Source organism: Helianthus annuus, chromosome 11, assembly GCF_002127325.2.
Source record: "Helianthus annuus cultivar XRQ/B chromosome 11, HanXRQr2.0-SUNRISE, whole genome shotgun sequence".
Taxonomy (NCBI): domain Eukaryota; kingdom Viridiplantae; phylum Streptophyta; class Magnoliopsida; order Asterales; family Asteraceae; genus Helianthus; species Helianthus annuus.
The window spans coordinates 100,350,912-100,370,821 of NC_035443.2; positions in this window are offsets into that span (position 1 = coordinate 100,350,912).

Below are 19,910 nucleotides of genomic sequence, written 5' to 3' on the forward strand. Positions count from 1 at the left end.
TTGTTTGGTTTTCTAAATGTGTTCCTAAGCACGCTTTCTTGATGTGGCTTATTATGTGAGGAAAGTTGTTAACCCAAGACAAGATTTTAAGTTGGGAGCATACGAGGGGGTCAAGCATGAATATGATGTGCTGTGTGTTGTGTTACGGAAATATTGACTCTCATGACCACCTATTTTTTCATGTAAATACTCTTCGCATGTGTGGAATCTAATTCGTGATCAAGCGAATATGGAGGATGTCAATCCGGTTTGGGAGGAGATTATAACCTGGTTACTGGCTAGACGATCACTAAAGAAACTCAATAATGTTGTGGCCCGATTAATCACTGTTGCTGCGGCTTATTATATATGGAGAGAGAGGAACGCCAGGCTATTCAGGAACACCACAAGGCCACCGGATGCATTAGCAAAGCATATTTTAGATACTGTTCGGTACAAGCTTATGGGATTGAAGTTCAAGAACACCTGTCAAGTCATGGAAACATTGAGGAAATGGAGCATTCATGCGAACTTGATAGCTGACGGTGATAACCAGGAATCCAATATAGATACGTAGTCATTGTGAGCGTTAATCTAGTTTGTTTAGACTAGTTGTTTGTATTGTTTTGCTGGGTGTGTTGGTTGCTTTTTGGTTTCCATAGTTGGAGGCTTGTCCCGACTATGTTCTAGTGTATGACTCTCATGCACTACATGTGCTTTCTTGGTTAAATTTATAAAATCACCGGGGTAACCCTTTACCCAAAAAAAAATAACATATGTGTTATTTTTGTAGATTTAAATATATGAATATATATATATATATGTAGATATGCACATATGATTCCTGGAAGTATTGTTTTGCTTTAATTATTCTGTGATATTAATAATTGAAAATGTTTATAATTCAGATGTCGAATGAAGTATCACATAATCCAGAAGTTCATGCTAATAATGAAAATCCTTTGGATAAAAATGCTATAGAAAATATAATAGCCCAAGGAATAGCTAAAGAATAATTAAAGCTGTTAGAAACCCTGTAGAACACACCAAAGCTGTGAGTAGCAAGCATACTCGTGATGACAGTTTTAGCCATGGTGTCAACGGAGGCAATGATAATATTATCAAAACCTCATTTCCCAAGAAAATGAAGGCGATGACTCTCGGGTGTACCTACAAAGAATTTCTAGCTTGTAAACCAACTGAGTTCACCGGCAGTGAAGGAGCCACGGCTGCTCTGCGATGGTTGGAAAAGACGGAAGTTGTTCTTAAAATCAGCAAATGTGCCGAAGAATATAAGGTGATGTATGCTTCCAACCTCTTTAAGGAAGAAGCCTTAGAATGGTGGAATACAATTCTTCAGGAAAAAGGAAGTGACATGGCTTATACCATGAACTGGGAAAAATTCAAGGAAATGACAGAAAGGAAATTTTGTCCCCCTTATGAAAAGGAACGAATGGCTAACGAGTTCCTAAGTCATAAAATGATAGATGTAAATTGTCGGAAGTATACGACGACATTCTTTGAATACGCAAGAATGGTACCAACTCTGGCTTCGCCAGAACCCGTACTAATTTCTCGTTATATTTGGGGATTAGTTAGTGAAATCCGAGACCTGGTGAAGGCCGCTAGGCCACAGACTATTGAAGAAGCAGTTGAACTAGCTAACACCCTGACAGATGGACTAATCCGCACAAGAGAAGAAAACAAGAAGAAAGAGTTAGCCCAGAAAATTTCCCAAGAATTCAAGAAGGCAGGAACTAAACCGTCATTGGAGCAAGCTACCAGCAGAAGCTGTAACAAAAAGCGTTCAAGAAGATGCCATTTTAGGAGAACACCCTACTGTGACTTCTGCAAGATGGTCGGGCATATAGAGGAAGAATGTAGAAGGAAAACTAATATTTGTTACAATTGCGGAGATACAGGACACATCAAACCATATTTCCCGAAACTGGCAAAAGCACCCGACAACAAGGCCAGAACAACAGACGGAGCTAAGAAGAACGCGCGAGCATTCGTACTTGCTACGCAACAAGCAGAAATGATTCCAGACGTAATCGCTGATATGTAATATCTAAGTTAAGTTATTATTTAACCCTAGTACAAATCAAAATTTATAAATAAATGCATCTTGTCAAGTACTTCATCTATTCAAAAACCATAACAGACTTGTTTGGTCTCACTAAATCATTTATTTGGTTACGACACCTTGTGGTGGCGTTTTCCTTAACTTGATGTTTGAGCTAATCTCGTTTTTACACCTGATGTACGGATTTATTTTCTGTTGATTCATTATCTTAAATTGTCTTAATACAATTATGTGTTAAGATAAGAGTACACAAATTCGTATTATATTCCTGTGTACCTCTAAAGATTCTTTCATTGAAAATTCTATGATATTCATTTGGTCTTTTCATCATCAAATTGAAAATCCTATTCGAAATGAATATCCAGATTTATTTCATTAAAGCTTTCAGCTGATTACACGGTGAATTTGTTCGGTCACCGTAATTGTTGAACTACTTCAATCATTACGACACCTTGCGGCGTTGGTATAAACTTGTAGCTTGGGCTAATCATAATCAGACGAATCATTCAAAACCACGTATGTCTTTCGTTTGATTCATCATTGAAAATAGTATTAATGCAATTATGTATTAAGAAAATGATACACTAAACTCTATTGTAATTACGGTGTATCCTTGCAATTCAATAAATATCAACATATTGATTTTTCTCATGTTATGGTTCAATAATTGACCAATCATTTTCGTGCTTCTATTTCATTTGAGCTTGTTGATTCTGAGTCTTCCTCAGTTAACAATCAAAGTAAGTTTCTTTTGACAAAGAAATCTATTGATTCGAAAAGTCATTTCACGACTTGTAAACAGTCAATTTAGACATCTATTGATCATATATCTCTTTTGGCTTGAACCTAGTCACCTTGGAAATTATATCATTTCATCTCATTCATTTGACATCGACTTCTTGAACTAATTCAATTGAACTATTGAGTCTTACTTATTGTACAACTCATATTCACAAAATTTGATGTTTTGATTCTATATCATTTACCTTAATATTGTTTTTATTGACTAAGACGTGACATAACTCTAAAAGAGATATCGTAGCCCAAATCTCGAGGACGAGATTTAAAACAAGGTGGGGAGGATGTAGCATATCCATTTTTTATCATATAAGAGTTATAGGTTGTTTAAATTTATTAACCACTAGTAACTAGTTTTATTTTTAATATAATTATTCGACCCAAATAGTTTTCAAAACTATTTTATATATATTTGGTTGGAATGTTATACTAATTAATTGGCTTAGAAATGTGTGACACTTCTATTTTCTATATTAAACTAAAGTGTATAAGTGTGGTTCAACTTTTTTATGTACAAGTGTGGTTCAACTTTTTTATGTTTTGTTTCAAATTTTGCAAGTTAATACGACGCAACGTACATGTGTGGTTCAATGTTTTTACCTCTATTTTTCCATGTTTGACAGGTTCGTCGCAACACACAAACCCTAGGTCGAGTCAGTGTTGGTGGTCGATAACGGTTGTGTGACATTAGTACTATTTAACACCGTTTTACGCCTCGTTGTGCTTTGGGGGTTTTCCAAAGAAAAAATCGTTATGCATCTGGTTGTCGTAACCTTGGCTTTGGGGGTTTCCAAAAAAAATTGATTTTTTTACTTTTTACCCAAAAGTATTTTATAAATTACTTTTAACCGGAAACTATTTGTTTTTTTACTTTTAACCCAAAACTTTTTATCTTTTGCAATCTATCCTCATAAATTTTTTTACTTTCAACTTTGGTCCTTTACAGTTTTCATTTTCCACAAATTTTTCGCTTTATGCTTGGTTCTAAATTTTGTGTCTTAACACATCGCAACGTGCGTCTTTTGTTTAACTTTTTTACGTTTCGTTCTAAATTTTGCGAGTTAACATGACGCAACATGCGTGTGTGGGTGAATGTTTTTACATCGTCTATTTTTCCCGTTTGACAGGTTTAACATAACGTGCGAGTCCTAGATCGACTTAGTCATAACTAAAGAATCCCCGCCGCATTGCGGCGGGTCTCAATTCTAATTAATAATAAAATAATACATATCTAAATTAACATATCAATTTTAGGATATGTATGTGTGTACGTGTAAAGAAATGAGGGAATCTTTTTCCCTAGCAAGGCCGCCATTCAAATTCAATTCAAATTCAGTATAAATTGAAACCATTGTTCGATAGTTCAAATGACCAATTTCTTTTTCCTTTCTTGCGAGCCTGCTTCTATATACTTCCAATTCACCCCTAAATCCTACAAAGCCCTGCTTCGTTTTAAGTGTTTTAACTTCCGATTACCGCTACCCTTTCCAATTGATCTGGAGCCCCATACTACCCGACTAAGTTCGTTGGGGTTCGGTCTCGTGACATTGGGATAAGGTTGAATTAGGGGTACTATACTTAATACGAGTGCATTATATATTTTTAAAATAGCTCAGAAGTTATACCCAAGATTCTACCAGGAGGCTTTCTAGTTGAACCCTAAAGTTACAAAGTGAGTCATTCCCCCTTTTTATCACTTTTTTGTGATACAATTATATTTAAAAATGCTTTCCAAAATCCTAAATGTTTATCAGTTATACTTACAGTGATTAAGTTTTTGTATTATGCAAAAGTTGCCACTATGTGGGATTTTTATACATTACTTGACCCTCGTTACTATTGGCCAAAAAGTTAGCCAATAGTAGCATGACCACAAGCACGGGGGAATTATGCCCCAATAGCCATAGCCTATAACTAATATTATTTTTACAGTACTATATTAAAATATTGAATATATCTTATAAATTTATATAAGATATATGGAATGGGCAATGTTATGTGGTTGGTTTGGGAGACCTAGCTAGGCCAAGATTGTCAAAACAAATTGACATGATGAATAAACTTATATATAAATAATGAAAAAGAAAAAGACTTAAATATATTTTACTAGACTATTGAACATCATATATTTTCTACAAATATAATATAATATGTAATATACTAAATTATTACATGTTATATTTGACAGAGATATATATCATAATAAAATATGTCAAAAATAATATATTCTATTTTTAATATACTAAGATTATATTTTAATCTTAGTTACGTTAATATATTAAAGAATAATATCACAATTATTTAATTAATATATTATATTTGATAAAGTTATAGCTATTAGTTTGACAGAAAATGATATATTTCATTTTCTGGGTTAAGTGGTTTTGCGCCATAGAAAATATATTTGACAAAGTAATATCACAGGACACTACTAAGTCCAGAGTCACTAGTTGAGAGAATGATCAACGGTGACATGACCAAAGGCACTAGTTGAGAGAATGATCAACAGTGTTATGGCCTTAATTACTAGTTGAGAGAATGATCAACAACAATATGACCCGAGTCACTAGTTGAAAGAATGATCAACAGTGATATGACTACAATTACTAGTTGAGAGAATGATCAATAGTAATATGACCCGAGTCACTAGTTGAAAGAATGATCAACAGTGATTTGACCATCGTCACAGGAATCGCCTAGTGACCAATATAATAATAACATATACTATATATCTATTACTTGATAAATTCACTATTGGACGAAAGTGAGCCAATGAGTGATATAACCACTGTCACATCGGAACTGCCACCATGTGACAAATGCTGATTGAGTTGGGTAAATATAAATAAATATAAAAACCTTGATGCTGTAAAGTATAACAATATATTTTATAAAAATGGAATGAACTCGCCAGTATTTATTACTGATAAAATGTTTTCAAAACACGTTTCAGGTAACTTGATGTAAGGATAGTAGAAGCCAGCTAGGAGCACTGAAGGCTTAAATAAAGTGGCTATAATAAAAAGAAGAAAATTATGTTTTATTTATTTGGGTTTATCCCTATAAAAACAGTTGAATTGAAAATGGATTTGAGCCCATTTATTTAATATTAAAAGTTCGGTGTTTTACAAACTCTGAAATTATTTCCTAACTACGATCCTGATAAAAAAAATTTCCGCTGCGTAATTAATAAACATCGATACCATCTGGCTGGTTCATGGCTCCCGCTCCCAGGGTGGGGTTGGGGGCCGTGACATTTACCCATTACAACATCATCCAAACACCAAATTAATTAAAACCATCATTCCATTAAATAGAGAAAATTACATAATAATCCTAGAAACTTAAAAAAACAAAGTAGAAAAATAAAAGTTAAGGGTCCTAAATTAGATAGGTCAAGTGATACATAAAATCATCCTAAGGAGCTCTACTTTTACAATAGGAATCAAATTTCCGGAAATAGCTTTCCGGTATCTAAAAGCTTCGTAGAACTCCGGACCGAGGGGTACTCCTTAGATGTTATTAAAGTCATTCTTCTATCTCTCTTGGAAGAAAGCAGGCGGCTTCATTTTCCTCAACATCTTGTGGAGGGGGAGTGACACCAACCGGGACCCCTTGTAGTATGTCTCGAGGGGGTTCCGGGTGTATGGTGTACCATTCGGCCGGTATGATGACTTCCGGTACCACATTCCATGCCCTTTGGGTGATAATTGGTACCAAAGGAGGAGAAGCAAGAATGTTCAACCTTTGGTGCAAAAGGTTGACCTCTCGAAGACATCCCTCTGGTCCCACCGTCAATTGATTAATACAGTGGACCAATGCTTCTTCCACCCCCGTCATCTCATCAATGGCCTATCTTAAGGCGTAAACGTAGTTCACAAGAGAATCTTCAACCATTGATGACCTCCTCCCTTGTCGGTTGTTCCTGGAGTGCGATGAAGATGTTCCACTAGTTCTGCTCGCCATTCTGAGAAAACAGACCGAAAAGAGTTCAATTTTTACGGAACAGTGCCTCGGACACGGCCACATGCTCAATGAGCACGGCCCCGTGTTCAGATGTCTGCAGATTTTTGGGGCAAGGAATCTTGGAGTTTTAAATTATTTTTAAGGTTTTTAAAGCATTTTTAAGCAGAAATAACTTAAAACACTGTTGTAGAACTTATTTTTAACAAGATTCCTTAAATAAAAATCTATCAAACATCACTTTAAAGCTTGGAATCTCATGGTGATTTCAAGCTTTAATGGAGGTATTAAGGAAAAATTGAAGGAGAAGGTAATGGATAAAAGTGGAAAAGACAAGATGGTTGTTGAGAACCTTCTTTAGGATATACCTAGGATGGTATGTGTGAAGATCCCAGCAAATCTTTGTCTTTGGAGTGGTCCAAATGAGCAGGAATCTTGTTGCCTTTATAGAAAACGACAACACGCTGCACACGGCCCCGTGTCGACTGGACACGGCCCTGTGTGCAGGCAGGATCCTGACACATTTTGTCCGTATTCTGACAAAAAGTCAGATGGGAATCTTTTGGTGGACACGGGGGCGTGTTGACCTGGACACGACCCCGTGTCTAGGAGCTGCTTATGAAGTTTCGTCTATTTCTAAGGAACTTATCCGGATCGGGCGATTCCTTACTGGATGGAACAACCCCAAAGTACCTGCGATACCTTAATTGCTCTAGATTAAGACGAGAACGCAAGAGGTTGTTGGTGAGGGTGATTCCTATGCTAAATGTAGGTGGAGAAGTCCAACCTTTTCCCGGGCTCTCGTTAAAGAAGGTGTATGCCGAATCGCTCAGGTCTATGTATGCACCGAACGAAGTCGATGGGGAGTCCTTCACGACACAATTGACACAGGGACGACTATCGCTCAAGTCTTCGCTAGAGTTAGAGGTAGTATCGGGAACAACGAAGTTGTTTTTATTCGAATGCGATCTCAATAATTCTTCCTTGGTATCGTCTTGAGATAGAAAGTCCAACTCAAGTTCTTTTAACCAATTAAGAATTAGATCTTCCATTTGAAATAGTTTATCAAGAAGCATTTCTCCTAGAAGGTCTGGTTTAGAGCATTCGAGGGAGAGATAGGGATTATTTTTACTTTCGCCCCTCTTAAGGCTAGAGGGAAACAATGGGTCTATATAATGGGGCTTGTAATTTAGAAAATAACATTCTAAATCTTTATGTGGGCCACCACATATTTGACACCACGTACCATAAGAGTGCCGAAAGTAAAAAATATCAGTATCGCTTATGTTTGTGTCAGAAATTACTAGGGGTGTGCATGGGTCGGTTTGGGTCGGTTTTGGCCTAAAACCATAACCATAACCGATCGGTTATGGTGGTTATGGTTAATCGGTTTTAATGGTTATAGCGGGTCGGTTATGGGTGGTTAACCGTGTATTTAGCCTAGCTAAAATAGCTTAATTTTTTGAACATGGAACAAATTGTTATTGCCTATAGTATTAAAAAATACATATAATCTATAATATTAATACTAATTATTATCGAATATTCTAATAAAGTGATATAATATATTCCATAAATTCAAATAAACATTCAACCAAAACCACAAAACGATACGAAAAACCCATAAATACTAAAAATCTTCGGTCAAAAACATCAAATATTAAAAATATGGTGAAAAGTCCTAAATCCTACAAAGATTTATTACATGTCGGTTCGGTTCGGTTATGGTGGGTATGGAAACATTGATAACCATAACCGACCCGCTACTTTCGGTTTTTGAAAAAACCATTAACCGACCCACCGGTTTTTGATTTGGTTCGGTTATTTCGGTTCGGTTTTGTCGGTTAATTCGGTTATGGTTCGGTTAATTCGGCTTTTTGCACACCCCTAGAAATTACCAACCGTCGGGATCTTACGGTTCTGTTTTTTAGTAGCTGATACTTGGGCACGGGGCGTGTTCAGTGGGCACGGTCCCGTGTTTAGCTACTGTCTGACTTAAAACAGGATTGCCAGTTCCAAAGATTGGGCACGGGGCGTGTTCAGTGGGAACGGCCTGTGCTGAGTTCTGCAGGAGCTGAGAATTTAAGAAAAATCCTAAAAAAACAGAAAAATAAGAAAAACGATTAGGCCCTTGATTCCTAACTTTCTTAAAATCCTTGTGTCACCGGCAACGGCGCCAAAAACTTGATGCGTGTGTGGTGTGATAGGGGTGTGCATGGGTCGGTTTGGGTCGGTTTTGGCCTAAAACCATAACCATAACCGATCGGTTATGGTGGTTATGGTTAATCGGTTTTAATGGTTATAGCGGGTCGGTTATGGGTGGTTAACCGTGTATTTAGCCTAGCTAAAATAGCTTAATTTTTTGAACATGGAACAAATTGTTATTGCCTATAGTATTAAAAAATACATATAATCTATAATATTAATACTAATTATTATCAAATATTCTAATAAAGTGATATAATATATTCCATAAATTCAAATAAACATTCAACCAAAACCACAAAACGATACGAAAAACCCATAAATACTAAAAATATTCGGTCAAAAACATCAAATATTAAAAATATGGTGAAAAGTCCTAAATCCTACAAAGATTTATTATATGTCGGTTCGGTTCGGTTATGGTGGGTATGGAAACATTGATAACCATAACCGACCCGCTACTTTCGGTTTTCGAAAAAACCATTAACCGACCCACCGGTTTTTGATTTGGTTCGGTTATTTCGGTTCGGTTTTGTCGGTTAATTCGGTTATGGTTCGGTTAATTCGGTTTTTTGCACACCCATAGAAATTACCAACCGTCGGGATCTTACGGTTCTGTTTTTTAGTAGCTGATACTTGGGCACGGGGCGTGTTCAGTGGGAACGGCCCCGTGTTTAGTTACTGTCTGACTTAAAACAGGATTGCCAGTTCCAAAGATTGGGCACGGGGCGTGTTAAGTGGGCACGGCCCGTGCTGAGTTCTGCAGGAGCTGAGAATTTAAGAAAAATCCTAAAAAAACAGAAAAATAAGAAAAACGATTAGGCCGTTGATTCCTAACTTTCTTAAAATCCTTGTGTCACCGGCAACGGCGCCAAAAACTTGATGCGTGTGTGGTGTGATATATTTTTAAGTATATTTTTAGCCCTTTTTACACGTTAGTCAAGTTTTAAATTTATAAAACACGATATTTTACTAACACCAAACACACATATGGGCAAGTGCACCCATCGTGAGCGTAGTATAGTGTTGACAAGATACCGAGGTCGTCCAAGGAAATAAGAGCTTTTAATACCGGTTTATCCTCAACGTCTAATCAAATCAAACGTTTAGAAAAATGTTTTAAACTAGAAAATAAAAACTAAAAATGCTGAAAATAAAAATAAAAGTAAAAACAGATAGACAAGATGAATCACTTGGATCCGACTCGTGTTTAGTGTAACCTTTGATTATTTCCGCACTTTTTAAGAGATTATCTTAGTTATTGTAGTAGATCCCTCTTTTGAAGGTGACGTTACCCTCAACCCAGTAGTTTGAGTCAGCAAGGATACAATCCTAAAGGGTTGGATTATTGAAAGATAATTAATTAAGTTATTAATGCGTAATGTGGTAGGCCCCTCTTTTGAAGGTGACGTTACCCTCAGCTAAGTAGTCGGAGTCAGCAGGGATACAGTCCTAGGTAGCCGGGTTAAAGTTTTAATAGTAGCTTATATATGAGGGGATCAAAGAGTTTGGACCACCGCCATTCAATACCTGTGGGTGTTGAAGGAGGTCGTACTAAATTTGACCCAGGTCCTTGCAGGATCTATACACTGAACAAGGCAAGACTCTTACCAAACCATTCCCTTAACCCCCGACCAGGTAGCCAACATATCTCCATATAGACCGTGGAGATATGAATGGTGAGAATCTTTTATTTTATATAGACAGTAAATTAATGCCAAAACACCACGGACAAATGATAAGGAAGATTCACCTTCAACATAAGAAACTAGTTATTAAAGTCATTAATACGTAACCAAACAAAAAGTGCGAAAAGATTAAAAATAAATAGTATTACACTAGACACTTGGCTTCACCAAGTGATGTAAGAGACTTAGGCAAACATGGCCTTTGATTGTCAAGAACTCTTACGATCAATCTTGGATCCCGAGACTACTCACACACTCTATGATGGATGATGGATGATGGTGGTGGATGTGGGTTGTGATGGTGGTGGTGGGTGGGTGAAGTGTGAGAGAGGTAGTGTGCCAAGGGATGGTTTGCAAATGAGCCAAACAACCCTATTTATAGCCTGCACAGAAGCCCGGACACGGCCCCGTGTCCATTGGGCACGGCCCCGTGTCCACCCATCTTCTCTTACTTCATTAATTGCAGTTGATCTGCATTAGTTGACCACGCCCCCGTGTCCGCTGGGCACGACCCCGTATGCAGAAGCGTATCTGTACTATCAAGATTTCCCTAGATTCTGCGAATCTTAGAGTTGACCACGGCCTCGTGTCCGCTGGACACGCCCCCGTGGTAGGCGATAGAAGCTTCTACAACTTTGTCTTTTCTTCAGACACTTGGGCATGCCCCCATGCTCATTGAGCACGGGGCGTGTTCAGCCTTCTGTTCTGTTGTTTTTGCTTGGGAAGATGTTGTCGGGGGGTCGGGCATGCCACGTTTGTTCCTTTTCTTGTATTTATGTTAGATTTAGCTGCCTTTTTGCTTCTTTTGTTCATTTGAGCTCATTTAATCCTGAAAATACAAAAGGAAGACAAAAACACACTTTTTACAACATTAGAATAAAAAGGGGTTAGTTTTATGCCGCAATTGATGTAATTTATATGTTGCATTTTGCGCACATCAATTACACCATGGAGAAGTTCCCTTGTACGGCTTCTTGGCTGGCGGTGCTGCCACTTGGCTAGGTCCTGCCTGTTTTGGTGTAACCGCTGGAGGATTCTTTGAAGCTTTACGCTTCTTCGATTTTTGTGGAGGCTTGGCTTCTGTTTCCTTTGGTGTTTCTTGGGCGGCTTCATCCTTGAGACGAGACATGGCAACAGCTAATTCAGCAGTCTTCAGGATTACTTCGCCTATTTGCTGGGCAAATTTGGTAGTCTGCTCGGACATCTGAGCGTCGCAGCGATGAAGAGACATTCTAGAGGAAATAGGAGACATGGGAGGAAACAAATGAGATATTATCGGATAATCAAAACAGAATGATAACGCAAAAAATTGCGATCATTTGTTTGTTACCTAAGGCAAACAAATGAGATGATGACAAACCAAAGTAAGCAGGTCATATTAATGTATCGCGAAGACATGCTTTAGCCTATAAGTGGAAACTCACCCCAAGAGTTCCCAGGTAAGAGTGACTGGTCCGATTATGTGGATTTGTACGAACACTCTAGCCTTAGACAGAAAACTCAGAGTACAGGCATCCACCCTTCCAGATTGCACGTGTTCACAGTATAAGACCCAAACTTTGACGAGATTATGAAAACTTTGAAAGTTCAAAACCTTATAATAAATCATCCTAGAACAGACGATTGGTTTTCAAAGCAGATTTGAAATTTGTGTTCTTGTTGTGGTTGTCGCCTAAAGATAGGTGACGGTATTGTTTTAGAATCTAAACGCAAGTAAACTGTGTTAGGGTCCTAGGAAGGTTATAGACTAGGTCAAAGCATTACTAATAACCTAATTCCCTATAACCATGAGCTCTGATACCAACTCTTCTGTCACACCCCGACCGCGTAAAACAACAAATCGCGGCGGAATCGTCGGGGAGTGTTGAAACAGAATCATTGTTTCATAACACATGGAAATTGAAGTTTTGTTTTATTGAATTAAAAGAGGTTACAATGTCTTAAAAACAAAGAGACATAACATAATTAACTAGTCTTGCATCTTTTATTGTTACTAAGGCCCAAGTCCGCCTAAGTGTATCTTGATTAATCCTATGCATCAGCTCCTGAAAACACACGTGAAAATAGGTACGTCAGCATAAAAATGCCTGTGAGATACATAGGTTTGATTAAGATAGGATTCATGACTTGTAAGTTTAAAGAAAATGTTTAACAAAAGTTAGTCATGAACCTTGTAAAATGTTTTCTTTTATAAATCATACAAAAGTGATAAGAAATCAGATGATATAAAAGAAAGATGCATAGATAAATAAATAGCCAAGTAAAAATGAGTTTGTATAAAATATGTTGTTTGTAAAACAATGTTTATGTGAAAATAATGTTATCTATGTAAAATGTAATATGTCTAATTTGAAATGGTTTAAATAACGCTACGATAAGTAATATCATAAAAGCACTTCTATATATGAAGTACCAGCGGCGTATCCACCATGCTTTTATCATATTACACACGCCTCGTTATTTAAATCATTTACCAAACAAACCACCAAAATGTATTGTTTAAACCAATGTCAAAATGTTTATGTGTAACCAATTTCTATTGTCAAATGTAAATCATGTAATGTCTAATCAAATGTTATGTATGGTAAAATAAATAAAAATATTTATTCTAACCATATGCACAAAACAATGTATTTGAATAAATCAAAAGTTATGTTTTGTAAAATCCATGCATGCTTTACTGATACAAACATCTATGCGGTATTTTTCTAATGCCTACATTCAAGCCTTGCGACTGTGACGACAAACCCCTAACAAGTTAAAGGTTCATCTAAATTCTGAATATCGAATTCGGTCATTCCTTCCACCCAAACAAACCTAGGATTTTAGAAATGGGAGTTGTCAATTCCTGTGGTACCACTACCTACTAACGAACGGCATGATCGGTGTTAATGAATGTATTTATGACCCATTAAACAAACCAAATGTCATACCAAATGTAAGCATGTTTTATGAAAATAATGTACTTAAATATGCTAAATGAACATACAAAGTAGAAATGTAAATCAAGGTGTCCATATGCTGAGTGAACATATGTAACTAATATATGAAATCAATGTGCTAGCATGTTAATAAAACATACATAGCAAAAACATGGAAGAAATCATGTACTATATGTGTACTAATGAACATAGCAAGTATATGATATAAAAGTATGAAAAGCACGAAAGTAACAAGTAGGCACGTGTGTATCACCCCCAAAATGTTTGAAAAACAGTAAAAGAGTACTCACCTGAGAATTCTTAGAAGTCTTGAATAACAACCAAGCAAAGCTAGAGGGATCACAGAATCAAACGACACCTAATATAGGTAACTATGTTAATAAACCGGACCTAAATCGAAAGATCGGATAGAATGAGGTTTCGTAAACCAAATGAGTATAGGAACTCATGTAATATGGTTTAACAAAGCCTACGTTCTAAAACGAAACCTATCCTATGTGCTTACAACCCATTACGACCCGTTTAGGTAGCTTACGCTACTTTAACGCGTCGTTCGCGTAAAACACGTTCGGACCGCCTAATTAGTCCTATGACAAGTATTATATGCCTTAACATGTCTAATAATATTACCTAATCAGTTTAGATGTAAAAATTTAGGTTACATATGCTTAAAATGAATTTATGCATAAAAAGGGCATTTTGTTCATTTTCCGAAGGCATGTAAATTACCTATCATACAACTAACTAAACGAAGTGACCATAAGGTATAACCTCGGAAGGTTATTCCCTATACAACTATGGTCAAAAAATATGTTTGGTCGGATCCTAAAGATCGACCAAACGGGTCGGGTTCGAAAGTCTAAGCGGTTGTTTAGACCGCTTATCTTACGACCCTATATAAGCACTAAACCTAAAGTGACGAGTTAAACATGTTAAAATATGTTTAACGAAGTTAGAAAACAAGTTTGATATCAAAACAAAGTGTTTTGATACCCAAGAATAGTTTGGTTTCAAAATACGCATAAACGCGTATTTTGACCGAAACTCTGACTCGTCACTACACCTAATCAACGTGGTAATTAGTAGATATAGTCACAAGGGACTATGACCATCGTGATTACGGTCACGTTGCGAAGTTCAAACGAACTTCATGTTGACCATTGACCGGTTAAAGCAGAAAGTCAAACATTTTTTGACTTTTACGTTTAAAAACGCATGAAAGCATGAAAGAAACTTACAAGAGGTCCAAGCAATGGAGATTTGATTCAAGTTGCTCAGATATAAGGTGTGGAAACCCCAACTTAGAGAAGAAATGAATCAAGGTGTGAGGTTGCAAATGAAACATGATGGGTATTTATAGATTCGGGCCACCGTTAGGATCATTTCTCAATTTATGAGCTTCAATCTTGGCCCTCCCTGTGTGCCCATTGTTTTACAAACCTATGGGTGCCCCAAAACAAGCTCATGGTATTGAAAAACCAAGAACCAAAGCCAGAAACCAGCTGCTAATTGCAGAAACTGGTTTTTGCAGATCTAGGCAGCTCTCGCGCCCCGCGTAAGAGTCAAAGAAGTCTTACGCGCTCCGTGTAAGCTAACTTTGGCAGAATGTCAGAAATAGCCCCTGAATGTGTAAAACTTGTTTTTCGATGCATTTTTGACACGTTTAAGCCCCGTTAACCACATTTCAAGGCTCTATAATGAAGTTAAAGTATAGGGAACTTAAAATATGCTCAAAAATATCTCGAATGTCGGTTCGTTTGGTCGTACGGTTGCGTTGTTCGGTTAATTACGACGAAACACGAACGGACGCGAAAAACGATCCAAATTACGCGACGAATGGAATTTTATCATGCCAATCACTAAAATAAAATATTTTAATGATTACATAAATTTTTGGATGTCCGGATATATTCAGAACGTAAGATATGCGCGAAAATGCAAACTTGTGCACTTTTTGACGCTTTTAGTCCCTGTTAATCAAATAAATTTATTTTTGCGCACCAAACACCTCAAAGCCTATTTCTAAGCTATGTAAAGGATATTTAGGGCATGTTTAACTTATGATCATGTTCCGAAATGTTCGTTACATTACGAATCGACATACTTTCGCAGTTTGTCGAAATTAGTCACTGTAAGCGAATAAACTTGATTTCGACACACCAAACCTTCCAAAACTTATTTCTAAGTTATGTAAAGGTTATTTAAGGTATGTTAAGCCCATGCCACTGTTTCGGAGTGTTTGTCGCGTTAAACTGATTACGTTTAAGCATCAGTTTGCGTACAACTTTCCAGAAAGCGATTCAGAGCTCGAAATCGAACAAGAATTGATATGTGCAAATGATACACATATTTATACAATCCCAAGTATGAAACACAATATTTCATTGATTTGGTATTTGTTTGATGGCTGTGGAGGCACAGATGTCACAATTAACGCCATATTTGAAAGAATGTGAATGAAATGTGCTAACCTTCCATTTTATAGACAAGAACGGTAGAACTCTTGGTGAGTAAAACTGGTGGATTTGGAAAAGTATGTGCACGAGCGGAAGTTCATCTCATGGATGGGCGAAGTTAGTTCAGTGCAGTTATGGATTTGTGAAAGATGTGGGCCGAACTATTATATGCAGCTCAATGCATTGTGCTAGATTACGCGGTTAGTAAATTTCTAAATTCCGATAGTAGGATAGAAAGATATAAATTGAATAGCATTCATATGAATTAAGGTAGCACAAGTATAACATGGTATTGAAGGGTTGACCTATAAGGTCAATAAAGGAATGAAATTTAGATTCAGACTAACGTCAATAAGCAATGCATATATGTGGATATAGAGAGTGGTACATAAGAACAATTGAATGGATAAGTTGAGAGTATATGAACTAAATGAATCGGAAATTTAACCTAAGGGTGTATGTAGTTCCATGTAGCGGAAGAATTAAAAATAATAACCGGAAGGTGAAGGTGGTATTATCTAGAAGAAATGAAAGAGGTTTCGGGGACAAAAACTCATTTAAGGGGGGTAGATCTGTAACACCCCAAAAACTAGAATTATTCAGTTACTAGTATGTTACCGCATTTAAAAGAAAGAAATGGAATAACTAGGTTATTAAACTTAGTTAAAAGCTTGGTTAAAATAAATAAGGATATGAAATTGAGTTAATAATGAATAAGTAACAAACAAGAGGGGTGGATTTTGAATAGATGGAAAGATTAAATATAAAAAAATAAAAAAAACCCAAACACACACACCTGGGCGTGTGTGTGTGTTCGATCAGAGAAGAGGAAGAAAGGGGGAAACCCCTCATGAACCCTAATCAACGAATTGGATGGGAATTGGGCTTTCGAACTTGCATGAGTCTAAATAGTGATTATCTAAGCAAGCTTTAGCCAAGGTATGTCTTAATTCTCAGTTTGATGAACAACCAAGAAGTGGGTTTTGATAAATTCGTGGGTTTGATCTAAATTAGGATGAAAGCTTGCTAATGTTATCATTTGTAAGTTGAATCTTGGTTAAATTTTAGTTATCCTATTGATTTAGAATGAAACCCATGTTTATGAGTATGATAATGATTATGATGAACATGTGTATATTGATGATTTTGATTATGTTGATGCATATGTTATGTGCTAGGTTTTGATAGTTACATGATGTAGATGATAATGTGATCTTGCTTGAATGAAAGGATTTATGAGATGAATATGAGAAGAATATGCTTAAATTACTTGTACATTAGGCTTAGATGGTAGTACGCACACAAGGTGTATGATGAAATGTCTATGTGAAGTTCGAATGAGAGATATTTAGAAAAGAATTGGTGAAAACTAAATCTGTCTAGAAAGTTACAGCCGAATGTAATTGGCTGTAACTGGGTCAAATCTTGTCAAAAACTGATGTCTATTGAGTTTGTGATGAACTCCCAGGAAAAACCTTTCAAACCCAACTGGAATTGCATTTTTTCGACGAAAAATGAACGTTTTATGAATTTTTCCGTATCGAAGGTTCAGGCTGCGTTTTCTAGCAGAATTTGCAGCCCATTATGAATGTCATAACTCAATTTAGGAACGGAGTTATGATCTCAATTTTTAACTATAGGTAGCTTCAGGTGATTCCAAAGATCTCCAACTGGAATTTCGTCAATCGGATAAACGAGGAATTTTAAATGAATTTTTCCGTAAGCTGCAGTCAGAAGTGACGAATCTGATTGCAGCTTAGTAGATGAATTTTTTAAATTTTTGGTAGAGAGTTAGGCTCTAAAAATTTAACACAAGGATAACCCCTCCGAGTGTCACGTCACATAAAAAGATTGTAATTTTTTCAAACTCGTAAGTACAGTAAATGGCCGTCCCAAAACAGCCTATTTTCAGTGAATTGAGCTATATATGTTAGTGAATGATTGGTTAATGAAAGTAATGTGACTAAGTGGTTATATGTTTACCGGATTGGAAGTGTGTATGATTGACATTTGACTTTTTAGAAAGTCAACAAGGTATGAATAATAAGGTTAGACTTCCTAACACTATTGTGAGAATAAGGAGATCATGTGAATATTTGCTAGATTATTATATGACGTACATGACGGTAAGTTGAATTGGTTATGTTATGAATGATGTGATAATGGATCTATGCCATATGTATGTTAGTATTTGCCCAATAAAAGTCAACGAGACATAGGAACGGAATGATTAATAAGATGAATGATCATGTATACTAACAATGTTGTAATAAAATGGAATGAAAGGATATGCATCGCGTTAGCAAGGAATTAAGTGAAGAAAGTTAACGAGTCAAGAGGAGACAAGGAAGTGAAAGCGAGAACGGAAGCTCAAGGTAAGTGAATTTCGATTCACCCTTTAGTAGGTTTAATAAATTTAATACATATGTTTATGAAATATCATGAAAGTGCATGTGTTAATCAGGAGCACTAAGCTAATAATGCTTTATTAGGTTGAAGGTTGTTATTTAAGCCGAAAGAAAATTGGTAAGTTCAAACGGGTCGAATTTATGTGTACGAGTCGTGTAATGTAACGTAATTCGTTATGGTTAGGACCCCCGGGTAAGGGTTTTTAGTCATTTATGCAAGGGAAACGTTTTACGGATAATTAGAAGCAAGTCTCAAGTGTTTCGGATGTAAATTGGTCAAGATATGTTAGTTTTAGTAATTAAAATGGGTTTTGAGCTGGGCACTACCGTAGCTTACGGTAGCCACCGTAAGCTACGGTAGGTTCTGAAGTCTTTTTGGTCACCGTAAGGCAGTAGCATCTCACCGTAAGGATTTTATGGCCACCGTAAGCTACAGTAGCCACCGTAGCTTACGGTGGAGCTGTCGCGCCCCGCGAAGAAGTAAGCCAAGGCTTACGCGGCCCGCGAGGGACCATGCTGCAGGTGATTTGTTAGATTTTTGTTTTTTTATACATTGGACTTGTCTAAATGGTGTTCTAAGGTCTCATAACTTATGTTAAGGATTAGTTTTGAATATAAGAGTTGTTAAGGGTCGTCGGTTAGTGAAAGAATTGATTTATTTCCGTATTAGTGTAAGAAATTGTATAAGTAAATATGTTTAGGAATATAGTAGGCACGTAGGTTGTTTTGTATATCGCCTATATTATGTTGAGTAATGAATATGTTATTTCGGCATAGGCATACGCGTATGAAGTGGTAAGCATGAGCTAGTGTATATAAATTCGTAAATGATTGTTTGTGCGTAGGTAGGGACGTAGACATGTATGAAGGTACGTTTGCATATAGGCGTATGTGATAATAGGCGTGTAAGTGTGAATACATGTGTGTATGAATATATGATGCTAAAGATATACGTATGAACGTCATCAAGGCGTCGGAGTACTTACGATTGCTAATGATGTGCTTTGAGTTTGGAATGTAATGCAGGTATGAGATTGTCGGGTTCATGGAGAACTGAAACAGGATTTGGATTAAGGATATTTAAGATATACGCTTGGACAATTCCAAGTTTACTTCATGGAATGCTTTATGAACTTATATTACATAATTTGATTTTGTGCGATGTATTAACGACTAATGGTTAAGTTGTATGTGGTGTCCACAGGTATCGTACGGGTTTTCTCTACCACTAGCGAAGTGAAGCAGACATAGATTGAGTTGAGAGTAAGGATTGTACGGGAAAGAAATGTCACATAGTTGTTTTGAATAGGTCATGAAGCCTTGATATAATATAACATTGTGACTCATTTCTAATCAAGGTTGGAGAACTCGCTAGTCGCTAGCGG